Source organism: Pelodiscus sinensis, chromosome 3, assembly GCF_049634645.1.
Source record: "Pelodiscus sinensis isolate JC-2024 chromosome 3, ASM4963464v1, whole genome shotgun sequence".
NCBI classification, from domain to species: Eukaryota; Metazoa; Chordata; order Testudines; family Trionychidae; genus Pelodiscus; species Pelodiscus sinensis.
In genome coordinates this window covers 199,289,071-199,303,419 of record NC_134713.1, presented here as the reverse complement: position 1 = coordinate 199,303,419, position 14,349 = coordinate 199,289,071, and positions in this window count along the sequence as shown.

Genomic DNA, 14,349 nt, shown 5'->3' with positions numbered 1-14,349 from the left:
TTTAGCCACTGCCCTGGGGCGGTAGGCCCCCCCCCCCCCCCCCCGCTGGGCCGTGCTGCAGACAGCCGCCGGGGGGGGGGGGTCCCCCGCAGCCCACGCATAGCGACCCGCAAGGAACTAACACTGCACCCCACCAGCAAGGTATCCAAGCCCCCCGGCCTGGCCTGGGCCCCCGCAGGTCAGACGCCCGCAGCCTGTTGGCGTCCCTACGGCCCTCACAGGGCGTCTGTGCATTCCAGCCCGCAGGGGCCGGGCGGCCTAGGGTCACGCGTGGGTCTCCCGCATCAGGACCCCGAGGCCCCCATCCCTCCCCTCTCTGACCCGGCAGAGGCGGGTCCTAGGTGCGCTCTGGGCGCGGCTGGGTGCCGAAATCCATCTGTGGACGTGGCTCCTGGACCCTGGAGTAGCCAAGGGTGAGCGTCCCTTTCTACCGGAGGCTTTCCCCAGAGGCTTTGTCTACACTGCTGTCTTTTGCTGGCAAAGAGTATGCAAATGAAGTGCTGATTAGCATTTTGTCGTGCTTAATTTACATAATCTATTCGCGCCATTTTTGCGCAAGGGGTTTTTGCACAAAAACAAGCAATGTGGCTGTTTCCTTTTTGCACAAAAACGGCCCGGAGAGGCATAAGGATCTTGCACAAAAACATCTTGAATAGATTATGCACATGAAGCACGACAGAATGCTAATTGGCACTTCATTTGCATACTCTGCTGGCAAAAGCCATCAGTGTAGACATACCCGGAGACTCTGACTTTCCCCAAAGCTACCAGCTACGTGCTGATCTTCCATGCATGTCCTTCTTTGCCGGTTGCCACGTACGTCATCGTCGGCTCTCCCTCAAGGACGATCTTTCACAGGCTATTCTTCGTGGGTCCTTGGGTGACCACGGAGTGGGATCCTTGTGCCACCGGCCCACAGGCAGACGTTGCAGGGGGTGTTGGCTGACGGATTTGGGCCACGTTTGCTGCATAACCACTGTCTCTTCGTTCATTCTTCTCCAGCATCTTTCTGCGACCAGGGCAGGGTGGGTTTCCTTAAGTGACTGATCCCCCCTGGGCGAGTCTCCGCCAGTTCTCCCCATCCCATGGATGTCCCCCCCGAGAACCCTGACCCACTTTAGGGTCAGAATCTTCCGAAGAAAGCGCTGGTGCTGGCGTGCAGGCTCTTCGGGTGTGCGTTGTGGGTCACCCATGTCTCCCAGCTGTAGAGCAGAGCTGGGATCACCACCGTGGTCCACTGAAAGGCGCCTGTGTGTTCTGGTGCTTGTGAGACAGTCTGCCAAAGGCAGGGCTGGCTCAGTGGGTTCTGTGCTGACTCTCGACATACAAGTCTGTCCTCTGGGCGAGCTGGCTGCCACGGGACACGGTGTTCCACATTTCCCGGCTCTTCCTTGCCGGGTCTGATGACTGACCAGGGGCTGGCTGGTGCAGAACGCTTGTTTTGCCACTGTTCAGAGTTTGCCCTCGGCTTTTGTGAGCTTCAGAGAAGCATTGAAGGGCTGTTTTAGATCCTCCTCCGGGTGTGCAGCTGCAGCCCAGTCCTTTGCTTCCTGGAGTTTGGTTCCTGTTGCTGTGACTAGCTCCTGCACGGAGACAGGAGAGGTGGAAGAGGTTGCTGCCAGGGTGGTATTGGATGCCGGTGGCCTGTGGCAGACAGTCTGGCCGTAAGCTTTTCATAGCTGCTAAGAAAATGGAGTGAGCGCCTTGTTTTACACCAGTTTGGATGACAGCCTGTGGCCAGCTGTGGGTGCCATGGCAAAGGAGAGTTTGGAGGAGGGACTGGAAGGCGGTGCCGATGTGGTTTTGCAGATGTTTATGGGGCGCTCCCCTGGGCATGAGGGGCAGGGAGGCAGAAAGCACAGAGTTGCCTGTCAAAAATGTAACCACTGAGCTGTGGAGGCCGATGCCAGCATGTAAATAGTGGTAGCTCAGGACAGGTCTATACTAAAGCAGAAGGTTGGCTTAAGGTGCGCAGCTCTACATATGTAAATAACGTAGCCGCAGTCGATGTACCTTAAGCCAAATTTCTCCAGCTCCTCAACAGGCAAGTTCTGGAGTCAGCAGGGCACCCTCAGTGTTTGATTTAGTGGGTCCTTACTAGACCTGCTAAATCGAACGCCGGAAGATCGACCTCTGCAGCGTCAATCCTCTGTTTAGTATAGACGTGGCCTCAGTAAGTCCATGGAGTTCTGAAAGTTAACAGCAATTGGCGAAGTAGCCTTTAAAGAGGCACATAACCTTGACGTAGTTTTAACTCTTTCGGCTGTGGGTTTTTTTTTTTTTTGTGTGTGTGTCACTCAGCTTGGGCAGTGCAAATTACAGCTGTGCAGAACATTTCCATCAACCCACTTTTCCACTGGAAAATGTCATGTTGACTAACCTGATTGTGATGAACTCATCGTATAGATTTTTGGTGAAATGTCATGTGGAAAAAACATGGAAAAAGTCATTTAGAAAATGTCTGAATGTGCCATGTTAAAAATGTTCAGAACAAAAATAATTTGATTTTTTTTCCCCAAATTAAGTTTTCTTTTGCAACTTCTATTAGAGAGAGGAGTCAAAGAAACATTTCAAACTCTTTTTGTTGCATTTTGTGAGGAAAAAATGAAATTTTGAGTTTTGGTCCAGATTGGGGACACAAGATTTTCAAAATCCCCAAATTTGGAGGGGGAGGAAGGGGGAAAGCGAGGGGAGAAAGTCTGTCTTCTAACCAGCTGTTCTGAAAACTGTCATCAGGTTCCCTTACTATGACTCACTGACTAGCATGCGGCTTTCATGGTCAGGCTCCAAACGCAGTGCCAGAGTCTTTAAAGCCAGATCAAAGCAGCTTGCATCAAAATCTTTTTAATAAAAAATCATAAAACTGGTTTGATCTTCACACCGCTGCTAGCAGAGGTACGTTTTGGGCTCAAACGCCCTGGCAGGTTCTACGGACATAGGTCTTGGATGCTCTCAGCAGTAGCTATGTCAAAGCCTTTCTCTCTTTCCACCCTATAATCACACCGATTGGGCTGGAAGGGATTAAAGGTCTTCTAGTGGACCCTCCCCCACACCGAGGCGGAGCCCAGGAAGGCGAAACCCTCCCCGGTGGGGGCAGCTTCTCGGAAACTTGTGTCCTACCTACAAGCAGGTATCTGGTAGGGCCTGAAGAGCAGCCAAGGCCCGGGCCCTGCTGTGCAAGGCGCTGTGCTGACAGCAGGGGAAGAGCAGACCGCGCAGGCCGAGTGAACAATGGGATGGCAGCAGTAATGGATTCAGTCCCACCCCCCATGTTCTATTTTGGGGGGATGGTTTACTAGAGAGGGCGGAAGAATCCCAAACGCCGCTCCAGGCTGGGGACCGACGGGCTAAGTAGCCGTTCGGCAGAAAAGGACCTGAGGGTAACTGTGGACGAGAAGCTGGAGAGGAGTCAGCAGGCGCCCTGGTAGCCAAGAGGGCGAATGGCGTATTAGGGGGCATTAGGAGGGGCATTGCCAGCAGATCTAGAGATGTGAGTATTCCCCTTTATTCCGCTCTGGTGAGGCCACATCTGGAGTATTGTGTCCAGTTCTGGGCCCCCCACCATAGAAAGGATGTGGCTGCATTGGAGAGGGTCCAGTGGAGGGCGACCAAAACGATTAGGGGGCTGGAGCACATGACCTATGAGGAGAGGCTGAGGGAGTTGGGTCTCTTTAGTCTGCAGGAGAGAAGAGTGAGGGGGGATTTGAGAGCAGCCTTCAACTTCCTGAAGGGAGGTTCCAAAGAGGCTGGAGAGAGGCTGTTCTCAGTGGTGACAGATGCAGAACAAGGAGCAATGGGCTCAAATTGCAGGGGGGGGGTCCAGGTTGGACATTAGGAAAAACTCTTTCCCTAGGCGGGTGGGGAAGCCCTGGGCTGGGCTCCCTAGGGAGGGGTGGAGTCTCCATCCCTAGAGGTGTTTAAGTCTCAGCTTGACAAGCCCTGGCTGGGCTGATTGAGTCGGGTTGGTCCTGCTTTGGGCAGGGGCTGGACTGGGTGACTCCCGAGGTCTCTGCCCGCCCTGGGGCTCTAGGACCCTGGGGAAGGGGCAGAGTGAAGGTGATGTGAAAAGCCCGGGGTGGGCAGTGGGGGCAAGTGGGGCAGAGAAGGTCCAGTCCGAGCTCTAGGACTTTCTCTGCCTGGGTGTCTCCTGCCTGTGGTGGCAACAGGGTCACCCAGCGCGTCTGGGGATGGAGCCCTGCTCTGGCCGTCCTGTAGGGCCGGGGGCGTTTCTCTCCCACCCCGCTGGGCACATTTACCTAAAGCAGCAGGTCCAGCCTGCAGACCTGGGGCTAGACTGACTTGTCCTGTTCGGATGCCCAGCGTCAGCAGGGAAAGCTCTGACCTGAGGGGGAGGGCCGTGCCCACGGCCGCTAGGAGACGGGGGGTAGATTTCTGGGCCTCTCTCGGGTGCTGCAGGACGGCTGGTCGGTTTTAAAGTGAGAGACTCGCACGGCGACCCCTCTGGGGCCACCAGCTGGGTCTGGGCCCCGCGGAGAGGGTCAGATCAGGGGAAATGCTTAGAACCAGGGCTACTTATCACCCAAGTCTGGGATCCTTCTCTATACGGCGCCAAACCGGCCACGCCCCGCACTCCAGCTGCCACCCCGGCCAGCAGGAAGCCTCACAAGCAAACCCCCTCACACACCCCAGAGCTCCCTGTGCCCCCCAGCCCCACCTCACACAGGGGGGAGGTTACAACCCATCCCCCCCTCCCCTCAGACACCCCAGTGCTCCCTGTGCCCCCCCCGTCCCCGTTACACAGGGGGGAGGTTATAACCCATCCCCCCCTCCCCTCAGACACCCCAGTGCTCCCTGTGCCCCCCCCAGTCCCTGTTACACAGGGGGGAGGTTATAACCCACCCCCCCTCCCCTCACACACCCCAGTGCTCCCTGTGCCCCCACAATCCCCCTCACACAGGGGAGAGGTTATAACCCATCCCCCACCTCCCCTCAGACACCCCAGTGCTCCCTGTGCCCCCCCAGCCCCACCTTACACAGGGGAGAGGTTATAACCAGTGCCTGACCAATCTGATTAGCTTCTATGATGAGGTAACTGGCTCTGTGGATATGAGGAAGTCGGTGGATGTGATATACTGTGACTTTAGCAAGGCTTTTGATACGGTCTCCCACAATATTCTTGCCAGCAAGTTAAGGGAATGTGGATTGGATAAATGGACGGTAAGATGGATAGAAAGAGGCTAGAAGGCCGGGCCCAGCGGGTAGTGATCAATGGCTCGATGTCAGGATGGCGGTCGGTTTCTAGCGGAGTGCCCCAAGGTTTGGTTCTAGGGCCGGTTTTGTTCAATATCTTTATTAATGACCTGGATGAGGGGATGGATTGCACCCTCAGCAAGTTTGCGGATGACACTAAGCTAGGGGGAGAGGTAGCTACGCTTAAGGGCAGAGATAGGGTCCAGAATGACTTAGACAAATTGGAGGATTGGGCCACAAGAAATCTGATGAGGTTCAACAAGGACAAGTGTAGAGTCCTGCACTTGGGACGGAAGAATCCCAGGCATAGTTACAAGTTGGGGACCAACCAGTTAAGTAGAAGTTCAGCAGGAAAGGACCTGGGGGTTACAGTGGATGAGAAGGTGGATATGAGTCAACAGTGTGCCCTTGTAGCCAAGAAGGCTAATGGCATATTAGGTTGCATTAGGAGGAGCATTGCCAGCAGATCCAGAGATGTCATCATTCCCCTTTATTCGGCTTTGGTGAGGCCACATCTGGAGTATTGTGTCCAGTTCTGGGCCCCCCACTACAAAAAGGATGTGGACGCATTGGAGAGGGTCCAGCAGAGGGCAACCAAAATGATTAGGGGGCTGGAGCATATGACTTATGAGGAGAGGCTGAGGGACTTGGGTCTGTTTAGTCTGCAGAAGAGAAGAGTGAGGGGGGATTTGATAGCAGCCTGCAACTTCCTGAAGGGAGGTTCCAAAGAGGATGGAGAGAGGCTGTTCTCAGTAGTGACAAATGGCAGAACAAGGAGCAATGGGCTCAAGTTGAGGTGGGAGAGGTCCAGGTTGGATATTAGGAAAAACTATTTCACTAGGAGGGTGGTGAAGCACTGGAATGGGTTCCCTAGGGAAGTAGTGGAGTCTCCATCCCTAGAGGTGTTTAAGTCTCGGCTTGACAAGGCCCTGGCCGGGTTGATTGAGTTGGGATTGGTCCTGCCTAGAGCAGGGGGCTGGACTCGATGCTTCTGAGGTCTCTTCCAGCTCTAGGGTTCTATGAACCCATCCCCCACCTCTCCTCAGGAGAAGCGGCTGGACCAGGTCTGGGGAGTCCTAGAACCCCAGGGCGGGCAGGGAGCTCAGGAATCATCCAGTCCAGCCCCCTGCCCAAGGCAGGACCAACCCCGACTCAATCAGCCCAGCCAGGGCTTGTCGAGCTGGGACGTAACCCTCCAGGGATGGAGACTCCCCCCCTCCCTCGGGACCCTTCCCAGCGCTTCGCCCCCCTCACAAATTCCCTGGGAGGGCCAGGAACAGCCAGTCGTGCGCCTGATTTTTGTTCCCTCCCATGAACTCGTGGGCCCCCAGCAGGGACCCGCCAGGCACCGTGGGTCTCGGGGGGTGGCCAAGCAAGTACCTCGTCTGCTCACCACTCCCGTGCGGGGTCAGGGGAACTGCTGCGGGCCAAGGGAGCGTGTCTAAGCACGGCCTGGGGCAACCCCCGTCACAGGTCCCACTCCACCCCCACCCTGCCCCACTCCACCCCTTTCCCCCAGCCCTGCCCTGCGCCGTCTTGCCCCCTCCTGCCTCATTGCACCCTTCCCCCACACTCCCTCCCTGGGCAGCGCGAGCTGGGGGGGCCGCGTGGGACATCACGGGGGACTCTCCTGTCATAGGAGGGTTGGGGGGGGGTCCGAGGCGGCCCCGCACTGACCAGTGCCCAGGGCTTGGACGTGCCTGCGTTGACCTCCGTGACCTCTGCTGTTCCTGTGACGGACGCAGCCGCGCCGTCGCTTCATGCAGGCTGCTGGCGGTAGGGCTCGCGGACCAGGCGCCACGTTTTGCAGCCACGGAGCCTGCTGACGTTCTGCACGGGACTGGAGGGAACGTGGTCCAAGGTCCTGGTGACGTTCTGCCTCCAGCAGCCTGGCCGCGAGCCGGGGGCACTGTGCCAGAGGGGACGAGGACGGTGACGCACGGCAGGGTGGCAGCAAAACTGGCTGGGTTACTTGTGAAACACAGGACCTGGCTTCAGCCCACAGCAGGCGTCAGCCTGGCCCTGCCGCTGGCCAGCGGGGAAACATCAACTCCCTCGGCTTTAACCTGTCCCCACAGGGAGGGGGAAGTGTTAAGGGAGGAAGCTTTTCCAAAGGGAAACCATGAGCATCCTGCCAGGGAGCTGGGTCCCAGGATCCCGGACCCGCCAGCCCCGGTGGATTCTGGGTACGGCCCTAGAGCAGACGGGACCCTCGTCTTCTGACGTCCGTGAAGCGGCAGCGGAGTCGTAAGGCGCCATCAGGGTCGTGTCCGCTTGCAGAGCGACGGGCAAGCACCCGACCCTGGGCCCCGGCGAGCGCCCCTTCTAGAGGAGCTGAGGGGTGCCCGAGTCGGGGGCCTCTCCAGAGTTCCTGGGCCGGGACAGTGGGGGAAGGGGTCTGTGGAGTGGTGCTGACTCTACACAGACCCCAGGCCCAGCTGGCTGTAAACCTGATGTCCAGGCGGTGAAGTAAGAGGGGCGAGATGTAGCTAACTGGCCATCACATGGTTAACTGGGATACCGGAGTGTGGAGGGACTGAGCCGTGCTCCATCCCTGCTTTTGCTGGTGGGTGTCTTGCCCTCTCTGATGCAGCTAAACAGCATCAGCGCAGCAGGGCGAGCGCTCGACACTGGAGCTTTGTGGAAACATGGCATGAAGTTCTCAAAGCTGCTGAGTGCTGGCGGCCGCTCTGTTCCCATCCGAGTATCTGCCTGTGGCTCAGTGCGAGCAGGGCTGGACCAATGCTGAGCTCGTCTGAGAAATCCCGCCTCGAGAGGGTAGGTCAGGGTTGGGGGTGGCCTGGGGCTGGCTGAGGTTAAAGGTGATGGGACTTAATTTCTGTGCGTGCATGAGAAGATGCGGGAATAGCTGCAGCTTCCAGGCAGCCAAAGCCACGGGCGGGGAGCTGGTGGCTCCCTCCGCACTGGCTCTATTCAGTGCAAGTAGGACCGTTCTCGGGAGCTTGTCTGGTTGGACTCTTCTGCAACAGACTCTGCTGAGAACGTGCTGGTTTGCCCCAAGGGCCCAGGGCTTGGAATGCAGCGATAGGTCTAGAACTAGAAACTCTTCCCCGCAACAGGTTCGCCGACGCTTCTGCCATGCTGTCTTATTGTGCGGAGACGTCTCCTGCAGCCTGCAGGGCAATCCGAGGCACAGCGAATATAGACGGTCGTAGTTCCGGGCACCTGCCCGTTAAAGGTTCTGTAGGAAGAAGGGAAGTGGCCTCACACTCTCCAGTAGACACATTCTTCAGACTGTCTTCTTCAGAACTCTCCGCTGTGGTTTGCAGCACGACTTCCGAGTTGGGCGGGGGAATATTCCAGGGTTCAAGGAGGTACCTGGGATGGGCACGCGAAGACCCTCCCTGATGGGGCTGAGCAGTGCATGTTGAAAATCGCCATTTCCTGCTTGCAGTGGCTCAGAACAGCTTGCTCCTAGTGTGCTGCCCCAACCCCGAGCGTTCCGTCGGTACCGCGCGTGCTCCACCCCAGCATCGCCCTTCGGCGGGCCACACCCCACAGCTGCTCCTGGCAGGGCACAGGCGGAGCGGCTCCTTCCCTACAGTCTGCCATGCTGAAATACCCCTTGACCGAGGACGCAGTACGCTGAGCAGGGAATCGGGAGACCATGTGTTCCAGACTCGTGTATTCTTCTGCTGTGTGCTAATAATTCGGAGTCCTTCGTAACCCGTCTTACTGCATGCTGCTTGTTCTCCGCGCCCGGTTGTCTTCGCTGCAGAGAGCCTGTGTGATTGGCATCCAGGCGAGCTTCCCATTGGCCCCCCTCGTACTAATTTAGATGAAATCTATGGGCCCAAAGAACCGAAGGTCCCAACCTCGTCACGGCTCATCCTTAAACGCGGTTTGGCGTCCGGGCCCTGCAACGTGCTTGGTCCCACGGCGTGCGCCAGTCGGCAGCCTCTCGAGCACGGAGTAAAGCTGCAGAAAAGGAGGCACAACCGTTCAGACATTTGAAGTGCGACGTAATGGGCAAGAGAGCGTTTGAACACCGCCCCGGCACCCGTCAGCTGCAGAGAAACTTTAAACGGAAAAACTGCCAGGCGTGTCCGAGAATCTTTCGGCTGGACCAGCCGCTGCTGGGGACAGTCAAGCTCGCCTGCTCCTCAACTCTGGAAGCCCTGGGGGCCACAACGATACTCACGGCACATGCTGAGGCCACAACTTAAGTGTGGTTGCATCTACATGCAAATAGATATCCAAATCTATGCAAATAGCTTCTTTCACACTGACAGGCATGAATACAAAGATTAAGGCAAGACTGCGCAAGACGCAGGCTCCATTGAAGTCAGTTCTGCTGCTATTAATAAAATGCCATAGTTACCCGATTTCCGCATGTATGGCAGCACTTTGAATGAGCTATGACAGTCCAGGAATTTCACTACTAAAATGCATCTCAGCGGAAGACCATTCTATTGGCCACTTTTTTTTATTTGGCTCCCACCCGCGGGCCGCATGCAAACGCCCTTTTAGAGGGTGCTAAAAAGCTGGGAATAGGGTTGCCTGTCCCTTTGGGGGAAGGAGAGGAAGCTCCTCCGTGACCTACAGCTGCTGTTAAAGTCCAGTCCCATTTCCTGGAAGACAAAACAGGATAAACCGACCCGGGAGGGAAGACAGACCAGCAAAGCGAGAAATTCCAGTTTCGATCTTTGGTGTTGACTTTCCCTTGCAGCCTCGCGGCTGGATAACCCCAGGTGGCAGATCCCGCAGTCTCGTCGGCTCCTCCTTGGTGAGTTGAGGCCATTGCAATTAGCTGCTCTCTCAGGCTTACAGCTGTGTTGCCAAATACAGTCCTGGCCAGCGCAGCCAGACTCCCCTAGACAGAGAGGAGCAGGCAAGGGAAGAGAGAACCTAGGGACAGAAAAGGACACCTGATTGCTGAGGGTGGGGACATGGTGGCTAAATTCGCATATGCCCGGTCGTGTGGTAGTGTCATTTGGGTCCCTCGCTCTGGCCCGGTCGGCTCAAGGCCTCTCTCTCAGGATCAGGATGACAGACCCTTGGTCCCAGGAGACCGCAGGGGTGACAACCATGATGGGAACGTCACTCCAGTAGCCAAATTTTCTCCCAAATTTCTTCCCTTAAGGCCCCCAGATGGGAGCAGCGGGTGGAATAGCTCCAGCCCCTTCTTATTATGTCCATGAGTGAGGCCGGGTTTCTGCCACATCCAGTTTGGTCCCGTGATTTCTTCTCTTGTTTGCTTGGCCTGATCTTAACACGGCCCTCGAGTGAGGCAGGAGGCCTTTGTGCATGGACTCAGGCAGCCTTTCCCTCTGGTTTGGGCGCCTTTCCCACAGCCTTTGTTGTGGCTTTGTCGTGACACCTTATGAGCTCACGCTCACTCTTTACGCCACGTGCACCAGGGTACACGTGTAGGCCCAGGTATCACAGCCACCTCCCTGCCCCTTTCTGTTCCCCACTGGCACTTCCTGGGGCGTGCCTCACTCTCCCCGCTCACGGTCCCTGGCCGGAGGTCTCCAGCGCGGAGTGCCTCAGCTGCCGAAGGCTCCTGGTTTGGAAACACAAGCGCGTTTTGTTCTCCCACAGCCACCTGTGCCTCAGCGGCGCTGTCGCCTGCAGGGAGAGTTTCACCACAGCAGGATCCATCCGCTCCTGCTGACGGCGCCACCCCCTCTCCAGAGGCCTCGATAGCCCTGTCTCCTCCGCTTCCGGTGATCTGAAATCTCCTGGGTGCTGGTAGGAAAAAGGGCTGCACCGTGGGGCACTCAGCCAGAGCGTGTGTGTAAGGCCCACGGCAGCATTGAACCTGGGACCTCTGGAGCTTAGCGGCCTCAGTGCACCACACCCAGCAGGCCTGTGGGTTACACGTGAGGGGAAACGCTCACAAGCTCTTAGCCCAGGCATGGGGAACCTAAGGACCGAGGGCTGGATGTGGGCCCTGAGGATTGGGGCTCCCTTCCCAGCATTGGGGAGCCCGTGCTGGTGCTCCAGACCCCCCGCCATCCCTCCATGGGGCTGGAACGCAGAAAGTCTACTAGCCTGGCCCCCCTAGGCTCTGGTGGGCGAGGGGGATATGGGGAGGGTCTTTCTGCTCCTCAGGCGAGGGCCATGTTAGTGGGGGTTTGGTTGGGCTCTTCTCTTCCTCTTCCTCTTCTCCTTTGCGTGCAGCCCCCGACTGGCTTTTTTTTCTGTGGGTCAGCAGCCCCCGACTTTAAAAACCGGTTCCCCACCCTGTCTCTGCTGCGTGTTTGTGAGGCCGTGGGCTGCGTCTCCCCAGGACGGGGCCCTGCCCAACGCAGAGTGGCTCACGGGAGCCCTGAGAGAGCATCCCCAGAACAGCCCCTTGCACTGATGAACCCTTTCCGTCAGCTGTCGGAAGACCCACAGCTCCTGCAGCACTTCAGGAGTGCGCTTGTTGCTCACGGCGTGCGCAGTCTGGGGAGAACCCTGGTGGCTCTTGTCCCAGTGGAAAACGTGACGGCAGCCTGGTGGACACGTGGGATCTGCCACGTGGAAGGGCTCCTGACGGTAACACTGGTGTGCCTGCCTGCTCTCCTGGGTCCATAAGAATCAGGGTCTGGTGAAGACTTGGCTCTTGGCCACTAATGTGGTGGATTCTCTGCTCCAGTGTGATGCTTAGTCGTGGATCCAAGGAGTCGGGTGAACAACCGTTGGAGGGTGAGTGCCCGGGCCAGGTGATGCATGTGTGATTCCAGCCAACAGCAAGCACTGGGGGGACGAGAAGGTAGGAAAAACAAACCTCTGCCTGACAAGAGCATTGCTGCATAAATAAATGGGAAAAGAAGTGATTTACTCCTTCCTGAACACAAGCACTAGGGGGCACCAAATGAAAGGAATAGGCAGCAGGCTTAAAACCAACAAAAGGAAGCTTTCCTTCATGCAGCTCAGTCAACCTGTGGAACTCCTTGCCAGAGGATGTTGTGAAGATCAGGATTTTAACGGGTCAAAAAATAGTTAGAGAAATTCATGGAGATTAGGTCCATCAATAGCCATGAGCCACGATGGGTCATCTGAAGAAGGGGGCTGTGCCCACAAAACCTCATGATCCCATCTACATGTTTTGTGAGTCTGTAAAGTGCTACCAACCCATTGGTTGTTTTTAAAGTTTATCCTGCACAGACTAACTGGGCTCCCCCGCTGAAGCTTTTGAACTAAAGGAAGTTAGGGGAAACGATCGACATGTCCCCTCCCTGCAATTATCTCTGTACCATTCAAGAGCAAGTCAACAGCCTAAGGCCAAATCTGCAGTTCTTAGGGAGCAGAACTTCCCTTTGAAGCAATATTGGCCGATTAGCCCAAGGGATGGCGTTGTCGGACACCGGGGGGCGCCAGTCACACACCGTAGCTGGCGTGCGGTGCTCTGGGGTTTTTCGTATTGTCATAGCGTGAGGAAGCCGTAGTTTAAATCCAAAACAGACTCTATTACGATGCATAAACACGGGGAAAAGTGTCGGCTGTAGCTACTGGTATTGTGGTAAACACACATGCAAAAAACCAGCTGCCAGTTCTGATCAGAACCGTAGTAAAATTACCGAAAGGTCTTCTGAGGCCAAGCTAAAAATTGACAGTTCTCCAGGGGACTGAAGCCCCTTGCAGTTAACCTCTCTGACTCATGTCGCTAGCGATGTTACAGGGGTGAGTAATTCCACTAGCACTTTCTGCCAGGGATTAATCTCATTCAGGTTTCAAATGAGCAAGCCGTTACTTCACAGCGTAAAGCCCAGTCTCACAGGCAGGAGGCTCGGAGGTGTTTTTCTCACAGAACTGAACCGCACCCCGCTATTTTAGAGTGAGACCGCGGCAAACGTCCTCGCGGGCCGGCTCTGTGCTAGGGCGCCTTCCCGCTCCAGTGGCGAACCACGCCCTCGGCTGATCCTCCAAGACGTAGCCGGCACCGACGCCCGGAGGAGTTAGGCACCTCAGGAGCTCTGAGGGCTGGGGCCTGCCTGCCTTCGTGCTCCTGTGGGGTGTATGAGCACCGGTAGACCCGCAGAGGAGGAAGGTGAAGAGAGCCGTGTGTGTCCAGGTCTCTCCACCAGCTAGGGCTTCGGCACGTGTTCCCTAACCCAGCGGAGAGAGGTGCCAGGTGTCCCAGAGGGAGAGATCACAACAGGGAATCCTCACATGAGCCCTCCCCTGTCATCCATTTCCAGACAAACAGAGGCTACGAACCATTCCTACCCAGCCTGGCTAATAAGTATCAAATGACCTAACCCCCATGAATTTATATAGCTCTTTTTTGAACCCTGTTAAAGTCCTGGTCTTCACCACATCCTCTAGCAAGGAGTTCCACAGGTTGACTGTGCTTCATGAACAAAAATTTTCTTTTGTTTGTTTTAAACCTGCTGCCTATTAATTTCATTTGGTGACCCTCCTAGTTTGTATGGGAACAAGTAAGTCACTTTTCCTTTACTTTTCTGCACCAGTCATAGTTTTATAGACCTCTATCATATCCCCCTTTTCTAAGATGAAAAGTCCCAGTCTTTTTAATCTCTCTTCATATGGGACCCGTTCCAAACCCCTCATCATTTTAGTTGCCTTTTTCGGAACCATTTCCAATGCCAATAGATCTTTTTTGAGATGAGGCGGCCACATCTGTACGCAGTATTCAAGATGTGGGCATCCCATGGGTTTATATAGAGGCAGTAAGATATTTTCTGTCTTATTCTCTAATCCTTTTTTAAATGACTCCTAATGTTCTGTGTGTTTGTTTGATGGCCCCTGCACGCTGAGTGGATGTTTGCAGAGATCTATCCACAGTGACTCCAAGATCTCTCTTGAGTAGTTGTAGCTATTTTTAGTCCCCATCATAAATTGAGTCATCTTGCATCCTCTCGCCAGGCATGGATGTTTGTGGGGCGAGTTTCCCCCTGGGACATGCTGCTCACAGCTCTCGTTGGGACCCGGGCTGGAAACGGGCCGTTCTCCTTGACAGTCGGGCACCGTCTGGAATCTGTCTCTCCAGACCATGATTAACCCTGCCCTCCTTTCCTACTGAAGAGATCCAGCCTCGGCTCTAGTGCCGGAGTTTCTCTTTCTAGAGACTTTGCGCCCCTCTCAGGCTTGCAAGGGCTTTGAGTCTGGTGCTTTCTGGAGTCAGGCAGGGATGCTGGCTTGCTGCTCTGCCCATCTTGGGAA